Consider the following 12653-nt stretch of genomic DNA (forward strand, 5'->3'; position numbering starts at 1 on the left):
GATGTCACTAGACTTCAGAATATGCTCATCATGGTCACCACATACATTTTTTCGTGCTAACCAACATGTGGTTGGATGGTTAGGAGGACAGTGGTTTCTCGAGCCCACCAGGTTTAAAGTCCCAGTGCTCGCATTTATCCTGGGTTAATTTTAGCATTTTCCGGTGATGTGCGTTCAGTGGGAGGAGACGATCCACTCGACTACGAGGCACCTATGGTGACTTCGTAAAATCTCAAGATCATATGCTGGCTCACTCTCTCAAAGGTGCCCATAGGGGGTAGGGTGTCAGGACCCCGATTGTAAGTCACACCGATCTAGCCTGTAACACCTAATATCACTTTGTGGCCTCACACACGGTATCCCCATGGGTGTCGCCTTACCATGGCCCGGGACTGTTTGCGCCTTTTGGCTCACGTATATGATAGTGTCGCTAGCATCCATATGACAGAGAAACTGGGCCGACATGACTAGTCGTGAATCCAAAGTGGCACTAACTTACAGGGACAGGCATACATGAATCAACATCGAGCATGTCGGTCAGCAGCGTGTGAATTCGGGCTGTAGCAACTGGGCTAACAGGACTCCGGGAACCCGGGCTGTAGCAGGCTAGCAGGACTCCGGATGTCACCGCGTGACATTTCCCCGAGGGGACAGACATAGGAACAAAGTGAATCACATGCCGGCCAGTCTAAGTGTTCCAGAGCAGTAGTGCTGGGCTAGCAGGACTCCAGTAAACCGGGCTGTAGCAGACTACCATGGCTCAGTGGAAGCACTAGACTACATTTCCCCATAAGAGAGGCTACCAAGGATGAACAACTAGGTTGTCGGATCCCACACATACCAAGCATTTCAATCATACACACAATATGCTCGATATGTGTAAATACAACATGGCATCACAACATAACTCTACGACTCAAGTATTTATTCATTAGGCTCCGAAGAGCCAGATAATACAAACACGGGTCTCATGACCCAACATTCAGAGCATACAAATCAAAGCACATGCGGAAGCTTAACATGTCTGAGTACAGACTTCTACAAATGAAAAAGGCTGAGAAGCCTGACTATCTACCAGATCCTGCCGAGGGCACAAGATCGTAGCTGAGGTATCAAGCTAAACGTCGAAGTCCACGTGGAACTACTAGCGAGACTGAAGTCTCTCTGCAAAACATAGTTTAAGCAAATGTGAGTACAAATGTACCCAACAAGACTTACATCTGAACTAACTACATATGCATTGGTAGCAACAAAGGGGGTGGTGGAGTTTAACTGCAGCAAGCCAGCTTTGACTCAGTGGCTAACCTAAACTACTACTGCAAATAACTCTTTGAGGTGGCCCACACGAGTCCACATATTCACCATATCAATACACCACTATGGATCCGCTCCCGTCTCCCTACGAGAATGCCATCCATAGCACTCACGCTTATCTTGCGCATTTTAGAGTATCCACTTTCCCTTGTCTATGAATGATGCAAGGGGTCCAAGTTTCCATATCCGAGGAATCCGGCTATTCGAATAGATAATGATAACCCTGCAGGGGTGTACTTCTTCACACACGCTCTCGCCACATAAAACCATGTACACGTCGTGTATCTCGGCAACCTTCAAGCGGAAGCCTGGCGAGGGAGTCGGCCACGACCTGACTAACCACACAAGTCTCTAGTCCAGGTTTATCACTTATTCGGGTTCCATCCGCAAGGAGATTCGGCCGGGGTGTCGCTCACAGCCCCAAACGATGTGAGCAGGGTTCCCAAGCCCACCATCCGGGTGCCACTTGGTACACTGTGCCACTGTGCCTAGTCTGTCCCAAGCCCACCTGTACCGGGTGCCACTTGGTAGACTACTAACACTACCTACAAACACCAGGAACTAGTTGCAACTCCTGGACAGAGATCAGGTTGATTAATAAGTCGAGAGAGCTTGGAGTGCCCGGAGCCCAATGTGTGGTAGTAACTGTTCATGGATCACAAACACAGAACTCAGTTCCTAAGGACGGCTGCAATGAGACAACCGACCATGTACTCCTACATGGCCTCCCACCGCTACCTTTACCAAATCGTGTTCACACACTTAGCTCTCAATAGTAGGACATGCTCACCACATTCCAATTCATCCCTGATGAATCATACCTGACTCAACTCTAAGCAGTAGCAGGCATGACAACAAGCATGAATGAGTAGGCACATCAAGGCTCAAACAACTCCTACTCATGCTAGTGGGTTTCATCTATTTACTCTAGCAATGACAGGTCATGCACAGGAAAGGGGTTCAACTACTGCAACATGTAATAGTTGAATCGTTGTTGTCCTAATGCAGTAAAAGAGAGCAGGAGCGGGAGAGTGGGATTGTATCGGAATGAACAAGGTAGTTTTGCTTGCCTGGCACTTCTGAAGATAGTATAGTTCTTCATCGGTGTCATCGAACTCATCGTCGAAATGTACGTCTACCAAGGGGGAACAAATACCAGCAACAGAGAGGAAACATAATCAATGCAATGCACAATATGATGCATGATCATGACATGGAAATATGCTGTGATTTGGGCTAATGCAACAGGAAGTCATTTTGGTTGAAGTGGAATTCAAAGCTAGACCAAATTCCAACTCCAAATCTACTATCAAATTTGTCCTAATCATGTTTCATCCTAAACAGTGAGGTTAACTTGCTCAAACATGCATGAAAACAGTTGAGATGGATAGATTGGATTTTTCTGATCATTTTTCATATATAATTTATTTCATTTCTAGCTATAGATTAATTTCTATGATTTTGAAAGTTTTGGATATTTTCTGAATTAACCAAACATTTAAGATTTATTTAAATTCCTGAAAAGGATTACTGCGTCAGCTTGGCATCATCATGACGTCAGTAGGTCAATAGGGCATGGTCCAGGTCAAACCTGACCAGTGGGACCCACTGGTCAGTGACCCTGAGACACTTAGTGTCACAGACAGGTGGGTCCGGTCAACGGCCACGTCAGCGAGGTCAACACCGACGCGTGGGGCCACTATGTTTAGATTAAACTTAAACTATTTATGTTAGCTGGTTAGTTAGGCAGTGGGGCCCGCATATCAGCGAGCCAGGGGGTTAGTTAGAGGGTCATTAGCCACCAATGTCGTTGCCATGTCAGTACGCTGGAGTTGAACACCGACGACCAAAGCCGATGGCAGAGGATCGCCGGAGTTGCTCGGGACGGTGATATAGGGGTCGGCTCGATGCGCTGGAGGGGCCAGAGCGACGCCCATCCTCGCGCGCATCCAGGGGATCATGCGGGAGGCTGCGGGGTGGCCGGAGACGATGGCCACGGCAACCATGGCGGTGGCCGGAGCTCGGCTAGATGCGGGCGGGGGGATACAGTGCGCTAGGGGAGGATCTAATGAGCTAGGTGGGATCCACGGGCCACCAGAAGCACGCTAGTGCCACGGGTTCGAGCGGAGAGGCTCGGGTCAAGAAAGCTAGGCGTCCATGGCGGATGGCGGTGCTCGGGCATGTGGGCGAGGGTACTACGGCATGGGAACGAGCAAAATGAAGGAGGAGAAATGGAGTGGAGCTCACAGCGGGGTCGTTGGTGGTCTCATTAGACTCGGGGAGGCCTCTGCGGTGGCGAAGTCGACGATGGCGTCCGGTGGCCGAGGCGGCGAGGAAGATGACTGGCGATGCTGGAGGGCCTCCGGCCTTTCTTGGTGCGATGAGGAGGTGCAACGAGATACAGATGATCTCGGGAGCATGGTGGCGCGTCGTTTTGTCGTTGGTGGCCACGCAGGCGAGGCACGGCGGCCAACGGAAGCTCTCGATGACGCTCAGAGGAGGGGCTAGAGGGCGAGGGAGAAGCATAGAGTGAGGGGAAAGTGATAGGAGGGCCTCGCACGTCTCCAGACGCGGATTAGGACGAAGGAGCGGCCTCCAACGCGAAGCAAGAGGTGGAGGGCTCCGCGGGTACGCACGCGTGTTCGCTCCCATCTACTGGCAGGAGGAAGACGACCAGCGAGGAGGTAAGTGGGCTGGGCCTGCTTCTCTCCTGGGCCAGGTGGGTGGGCTGCTCAGGTGAGCTCCTGTTTCCTTTTTGTTTCTGTTGTTTTCTATTATTTAATCTTTTGCCACTGTTTTGAATTCAAACAGATTTCAAACAATGCCAAAACATCCTCCGGGTATTTTTATGTTGCTTCATGGACTTTTCTAGAGGTACATAAATTATCACAGAGCATTTGAAGATATATCCCATATATATTTGAATATATTTTCAAATTCAAATAGAATATTGTCTTAAATTTAGAGACCACATGATTCCTTAAAAATGTTCCAAAATTTTGGTTTGGTATATAACCCTTGCCAAAATTCCCTAAACTATTTTTGGGCAATTTTGGAATCACTGAATGCAATTTAAAGGGTTCTTGCCCTTCTTTTAAAATAATTTATGAGGCTTTGAATATTCCTCATTTCAATTTCTTGAATTAAACATGATGCATGCTCACTGATGCAACTATTACACTCAGATATTCTAGGGCTGTGACAACTCGCCCCCACTAAACAAGAATCTCGTCCTGACATTTAAGACGTGAGGTAAGAAGACAAAGGGGACACAAATCTAATGCAATCTTCATGATCCAACTGCTCTTCTCGAATATATTGATCCATTACATCATATTGATCTTGGCGTCTTTGCTTTGAGAACTACATCCAACATGACAAACCGAGTAGAAAAGGAGAATTTTAGAAGAATCGATCTTCCTGAGGTTCGAGCACTCAGGATCAACTCATGGAGTGAGACGTCGAAACATCTCTTGAGTTGGGACACAAAACATACATCAAGACGGATGGTGAAGTTCGATTTGGTAGGCAACTATTCCACGCTTAAGAAGATGGTGGATGGGTTCAAAGTAGCGAGGAGATAATTACCACGATTCCATAATGGGGCACCCTAGAGGAGGTGACTCGTACAATTATTCCCCTAAGTGGCAGAAATATTTACTTTTGACATAGAGATCATTGAGACTCTTTATACCAGCCTAAGGCAATCACAATCGATCATTTGAAAGAGTTCAAAAGAATGACATACTCGGACTAGAATGGATGATGTGGACTACCTTGTGCAAGACAACCCGATGGATGATTTCTGCTTATCATCGGAAATGGAAGGGACCCATGGCAGACTGACACAATGACAGGTGCAAGCTTGAAACAAAATGCAAATACTGGGAATGACCCAACCAGCATACCTGCCTGAGATTCAGATCTGGTTGGTAACAGGATATTTCAGACAACATGTTTGGAAAAGAAAGGTAGCAACACAAATCGACGAGATGGCGTTGCGAGATTCTCTAGAATGAACTACGATAGCAAGCTCCAAAATATGAGTTGGTTCTGCTATAAACATGTGAACACGCTGTCCCAGACAAGCATGACCACATGGTAGTCTTACAACAAAACACTACCGAGTTCTAGTTGGGAACTATCATCGAGGATATTGGAATCTTGTACATGAACTAGTATTCACACACCAACTCCTTTTCTCTTGAACAAATCAATCAGTGGATTGGTGTGCTAGGAACACATATGGAGTGGAGAGGGCCAACCTATCAAACCATAGAGCACTTCGCACATGCATGACTAACTTGCGATGATTCTAGGGGAGCAAAAATAGACTTTCTCGAATTCACGGTGGCAACTTGCATCAAATGCACATGAATTAGAGGCAGTCACTTCATCCATCCAAACATATGCTTCATGAGCTAGCATGAAGAAATGCCTTCAAAAGTTTCCAACACTAGCTTAATGTTCAACATGAATCATGGAGGAGATAAAGACGTTGTCGATGGGCTCAACAACAATTTATCAAGATTTCCAGAAGATGGGGTTACATGGTTATGTGAGCAAGATGATAGCATTGATCAGGCCAAAAGATGTAATGATGTATGCTCGAGGGATCAACCACAAGTAAGAAAACATTACGACATCGTTGGTACTGATTTGATTTAGTGATAGCCCATACTCAAATCAAAGTTTTGATAAGACAATAGGTCCAATAACTGATCACAGGGACCAATCGATGAAGATATCATCTTTCTTCAACTAACACACAAACACATGGATATCCTTTTGGAATGAACTAGGTTAGGCAAGCTTTTATCTTCCAACTCTCCAAGTTGTTGTTTGGCTTAACCAACTAGCTCAGGGGTATCCAACACAGATTCTTCGAGAAGGAGTGGTTTATGGAAAAACCAACTTGATCACGAACTCCACATAGCGGTCAGGTCATAACCTAGTGATCTCTGCGAGAAGATATTCGGAAAATCACAAACCACCGATAAGTTACTAAGCTCGAGAACAATCTTGCTTTTCAGGGCAAGACGATATGATCAACAGAGCAAGGGTTTGACAAAATCCTAACTCATTGATCGAAGAGTGCACCAGAAATAAGGATTAGGTAGCACGATCAATCTTAGGATGATGATTCAAAAATCAACATGCTAAGAATGAGGTTATTGTCCATTAACCACCAAGCAACGGGGTTGCTAGGAGTATTGATTTCACACATCACGGTTCACTTGTCGGTATTCCGGTTGCAACAACATGTCACCGGGGAACGAATGATGATGGTGAGAAGTATCACTGTATCAAGAATTCATAAGAGTTGGCGAAATTCTCATGATATTTCTGACATCAAGAGGGCAATACTTCAAGGTAGAATAGAATCAGAAGCTGGATTGACATTTTGATCTGCAATACAACTGCTTTGACCCAATCCAAGAAATGGACGAGGTACTGGAGTTTGTTTCTCCTAGTCATTCCGAACTAGAACGGCTTGACGGGCCACAAGAATAATAGGCATCGATGAACACGAATGCACTACTACTCCTGACCATCAATTGATACAAGAGGGCCAGAATACAACTAAAAAGGAACAACTCAAAGGAACATATAATTCTTTTAAATTGTAGATGCATCGGTTAGCATGTTGAATAAATTCAACATGTTTCTTACGGATAACCCATGCAGAAAGGTAGGACTGGCAGAGTCTCGACCATAATGGCGAACTCATCAAGAGCACTCTGGTTGTGAACTTTTGGTTCAAAAGAACTTCTGCCATAAGCAGTTCATGGTATTGGGAAGAATGAAATACCACGAACCTCGAGGACTATCGCAAAGGTTTACTAATATCCTAAAGGAACTAGCAACACTATCAACAGGAAGTGAGTAGAGTGATTCTTGGGTCAAGAACCCAGGAGTAGAATACCTACTACTAAATAGCATCACAAGATGCTTTCAAGAATGATGGACAGAATCATCACATTGGGAACACAAAACATGGCTAGATTACTAGGTGATTCCCTAATATATCCAGGGTCATAATAATAGCTACAACATATATGTTGAGGCAATGGATTACCTCAACTTACCGACTAGTGTGGTTAATCTGACTCAAGGAACACCGGGAGCGGGAAGGAAGGATTTGCAAATGCATCAGACTATTTAGAGACCTGGGATGACTCGGATAGCATAACGGCTGTAATTACTCAAAAATATTTGAGACAACATGCAAAAATGGTGGCATAGCCACTCAACATCACAAACTCAAGGTTCTGAGGCCAGTATGAACATATGGATGTAGTAGGAACTGAACTGAGGCTTGAACTCAACAATCCTAGGCAGCTACGGTTTAGTAACACGTGATCCTAATAGAAAGATGACAAGCCTAGTCCTTAATCCTCGTAGAAAAGAAGAGGTTGACTCAGATCAGAAGGGAATAAGGTAAAGGAGTAAAAAGATCCCTACGTTCCCTTCCACAATCAATTCCCTTATATAACTAAAGCATTTCTAGACACGACTTCGACCAGCTTGGCTTGGTAATCCTACAGGCAGTCAGGCTCTGATACCAAAGCTGTCAGGACCCCGATTCTAAGTCACACCGATCTAGCCTGTAACACCTCATATCACTTTGCGGCCTCACGCACGGTATCCCCACGGGTGTCGCCTTACCAAGGCCCGGGACCGTTTGCGCCTTTTGGCTCACATATATGATAGTGTCGCTAGCATCCATATGACAGAGAACCCGGGACGACATGACTAGTCGTGAACCCAAAGTGGCACTAACTTACGGGGACGGGCATACATGAATCAACATCGAGCATGTCGGTCAGCAGCGTGTGAATCGGGGCTGTAGCAACTGGGCTAACAGGACTCCGGGAACCCAGGCTATAGCAGGCTAGCAAGACTCCAGATGTCACCGCATGACATTTCCCCGAAGGGACAGACACAGGAACGAAGTGAATCACATGCCGGCCAGTCTAAGTGTTCCGGAGCAGTAGTGATGGGCTAGCAGGACTCCGGTAAACCGGGCTGTAGCAGACTACCATGGCTCAGTGGAAGCACTAGACTACATTTCCCCATAAGAGAGGCTACCAAGGATGAACAACTAGGTTGTCGGATCCCACACATACCAAGCATTTCAATCATACACTCAATATGCTCGATATGTGTAAATACAACATGGCATCACAACATAACTCTACGACTCAAGTATTTATTCATTAGGCTCCGAAGAGCCAGATAATACAAACATGGGTCTCATGACCCAACATTCAGAGCATACAAGTCAAAGCACATGCGGAAGCTTAACATGTCTGAGTACAGACTTCTACAAATGAAAAAGGCTGAGAAGCCTGACTATCTACCAGATCCTGCCGAGGGCACAAGATCGTAGATGAGGTATCAAGCTAAATGTCGAAGTCCACGTGGAACTACTAGCGAGACTGAAGTCTCTCTGCAGAACATAATTTAAGAAAACATGAGTACAAATGTACCCACTAAGACTTACATCTGAACTAACTACATATGCATTAGTAGCAACAAAGGGGGTGGTGGAGTTTAACTGTAGCAAGCCAGCTTTGACTCAGTGGCTAACCTGAACTACTACTGCAAATAACTCTCTGAGGTGGCGCACACGAGTCCACATATTCACCATATCAATACACCACTATGGATCCGCTCCCGTCTCCCTACGAGAACACCATCCATAGCACTCATGCTTATCTTGCGCATTTTAGAGTATCCACTTCCACTTGTCTATGAACGATGCAAGGGGCCAAGTTTCCCTATCCGAGGAATCCAGCTATTCGAATAGATAATGATAACCCTGCAGGGGTGTACTTCTTCACACACGCTCTTGCCACTTACCACCATGTACAGGTCGTGTATCTCGGCAAGCTTCAAGCGGAAGCCTGGCGAGGGAGTCGGCCACGACCTGACTAACCACACAAGTCTCTAGTCCAGGTTTATCGCCTATTCGGCTTCCATCCGCAAGGAGATCCGGCCGGGGTGTCACTCACGGCCCCAAACGATGTGAGCAGGGTTCCGAAGCCCACCATCTGGGTGCCACTTGGTACACCATGCCACTGTGCCTAGTCTGTCCCAAGCCCACCTGTACCGGGTGCCACATGGTAGACTACTAACACTACCTACAAACACCAGGAACTTGTTGCAACTCCTGGACAGAGATCAGGTTGATTAATAAGTCGAGAGAGCTTGGAGCGCCCGGAGCCCAATGTGTGGTAGTAACTGTTCATGGATCACAAACACAGAACTCGGTTCATAAGGACGGCTGCAATGAGACAACCCACCATGTAATCCTGCATGGCCTCTCACCGCTACCTTTACCAAATCGTGTTCACACACTTAGCTCTCAACAGTAGGACATGTTCACCACATTCCAATTCATCCTCGATGAATCAGACCTGACTCAACTCTAAGCAGTAGCAGGCATGACAATGAGCATGAATGAGTAGGCACATAAGGGCTCAAACAACTCCTACTCATGCTAGTGGGTTTCATCTATTTACTGTGGCAATGACAGGTCATGCACATGAAAGGGGTTCAACTACCGCAACATGTAATAGTTGAATCGTTGTTGTCCTAATGCAGTAAAAGAGAGCAGGAGCGGGAGAGTGGGATTGTATCGGAATGAACAAGGTGGTTTTGCTTGCCTGGCTCTTCTGAAGATAGTATAGTTCTTCATCGGTGTCATCGAACTCATCGTCGAAATGTACGTCTACCGAGGGGGAACAAATACTAGCAACAGAGAGGAAACACAATCAATGCAATGCACAATATGATGCATGATCATGACATGGAAATATGCTGTGATTTGGGCTAATGCAACAGGAAGTCATTTTGGTTGAAGTGGAATTCAAAGCTAAATCAAATTCCAACTCCAAATCTATTATCAAATTTGTCCTAATCATGTTTCATCCTAAACAGTGAGGTTAACTTGCTCAAACATGCATGAAAATAGTACAGATGGATAGATTGGATTTTTCTAATCATTTTTTATATATAATTTATTTCATTTGGAGCTATAGATTAATTTCTATGATTTTGAAAGTTTTGGATATTTTCTGAATTAAACAAATCATTTAAGATTTATTTAAATTCCAGAAAAGGATTACTGCGTCAGCTTGACATCATCATGACGTCAGCAGGTCAATGGGGCACGGTCCAGGTCAAACCTGACCAGTGGGACCCATTGGTCAGTGACCCTGAGACACTTAGTGTCACAGACAGGTGGGTCTGGTCAATGGCCACGTCAGCAAGGTCAACGCCGACGCGTGGGGCCACTATGTTTAGATTAAACTTAAACTATTTGTGTTAGCTGGTTAGTTAGGCAGTGGGGCCCGCATGCCAGCGAGCCAGAGGGTTAGTTAGTGGGTCATTAGCCACGAATGTCGTTGCCACGTCAGTACGCCGGAGTTGAACGCCGGCGACCAAACCCGACGGCGGAGGATCGCCGGAGTTGCTCGGGACGGCGATACAGGGGTCGGCTCGACGCGCTGGAGGCGCCAGAGCAATGCCCATCCTCGCGCGCATCTAGGGGACCATGCGGGAGGCTGTAGGGTGGCCGGAGACGATGGCCACGGCAACCATGGCGGTGGCCGGAGCTCGGCTAGATGCAGGCGGGGGGCTGAAGTGCGCTAGGGGAGGATCTAATGAGCTAGGTGGCATCCACGGGCCACCAGAAGCATGCTGGTGCCACGGGTTCGAGCGGAGGGGCTCATGTCAAGAAAGCTAGGCGGCCATGGCGGATGGCGGTGCTTGGGCATGTGGGCAAGGGTACTACGGCACGGCAACGAGCAAAATGAACGAGGGGAAATGGAGTGGAGCTCACTGCGGGGTCGTTGGCGGTCTCATTGGACTCGGGGAGGCCTCTGCGGTGGCGAATTCGACGATGGCGTCCGATGGCCGAGGCGGCGAGGAAGATGACTGGCGACGCTGGAGGGCCTCCGGCCTTTCTTGGTGCGATGAGGAGGTGCAGCAAGATACGGACGATCTCGGGAGCACAGTGGCGCGTCATTTTGTCGTTGGTGGCCACGCAGGCGAGGCACGGCGGCCGGCGGAAGCTCTCGGTGATGCTTGGAGGAGGGGCTAGAGGGCGAGGGAGAAGCAGAGAGTGAGGGGAAGTGATAGGATGGCCTCGCGCGTCTCTAGACGCGGATTAGGACGAAGGAGCGGCCTCCAGCGCGAAGCAGGAGGTGGAGGGCTCCGCGGGTACGCGCGCGTGTTCTCTCCTGCCTACTGGCAGGAGGAAGACGATGAGTGAGGAGGTAAGTGGGCTGGGCCGGCTTCTCTCCTGGGCCAGGTGAGTGGGCTGCTCAGGTGAGCTCATGTTTCCTTTTTGTTTCTGTTGTTTTCTATTATTTAATCTTTCGCCACTGTTTTGAATTCAAACAGATTTCAAACAATGCAAAAACATCCTCTCGGTATTTTCATGTTGCTTCATGGACTTTTCCAGAGGCACATAAATTATCACAGAGCATTTGAAGATATATCCCATATATATTTGAATATATTTTCAAATTCAAATAGAATATTGTCTTAAGTTCAGAGACCAAATGATTCCTTAAAAATGTTCCAAAATTTTGGTTTGGTATATAACCCTTGCCAAAAGTCCCGAAACTATTTTTAGGGCATTTTTGGAATCACTGAATGCAATTTAAAGGGTTCTTGCCCTTCTTTTAAAATAATTTATGAGGCTTTGAATATTCCTCATTTCAATTTCTTGAATTAAACATGATGCATGCTCACTGATGCAACTATTACACTCAGATATTCTAGGGCTGTGATATAGGGTTTGCTTGTGTGTGCTTATAGCGGTGAGTGCTTGCGTGTATATATGAGCCCTTGCGTCTGTACGGTGTTAAAAAATACATGTCATGATTATACGGTCACTGGCTCACCCGTACAACTCCGTATTTTGTTGATGACACAATCAATTGACCAGTCAAACGTTTCACGTGGCGCAACTAGTGTTGCACCATCGGGGCGCATAACCGCGGGGCCCACCTATCAGCCCGTATATGAAAGAAAGAAATGGTAGTTTGAGTTTGTACTGTGTTAATAAAATACATTTTACGGTGACCATACGGTCACTGGCTCACCATACATCTCCGTAATTTGTTGATGACACGATCAATTGACCAGTCAAATGGTCCACATTCAGCAGCGCACATTACCATTGGGCCCACCAGTCAGCGCGTATATCAAGGACATAAATGGTAATAAATTAGTGGTTGGTTGGTACTCGAAGTCATGAGACCTCTGGTTGGCAGTCGCCGGCGGTGGGGGCTCGTTAATTGGGCGGTGGGGTGGGGATCGCC

At 46.7% G+C, this 12653-nt stretch overlaps 1 pseudogene; it reads left to right on the forward strand.

Annotated features, from left to right (window-relative positions):
* Window positions 1-3471: 3471 nt before the first annotated feature.
* LOC119299237 overlaps window positions 3472-12653 on the forward strand; it is a 14591-nt pseudogene continuing 5409 nt past the window's right edge.

Source organism: Triticum dicoccoides, chromosome 5A (genome assembly GCF_002162155.2).
Source record: "Triticum dicoccoides isolate Atlit2015 ecotype Zavitan chromosome 5A, WEW_v2.0, whole genome shotgun sequence".
Taxonomy (NCBI): domain Eukaryota; kingdom Viridiplantae; phylum Streptophyta; class Magnoliopsida; order Poales; family Poaceae; genus Triticum; species Triticum dicoccoides.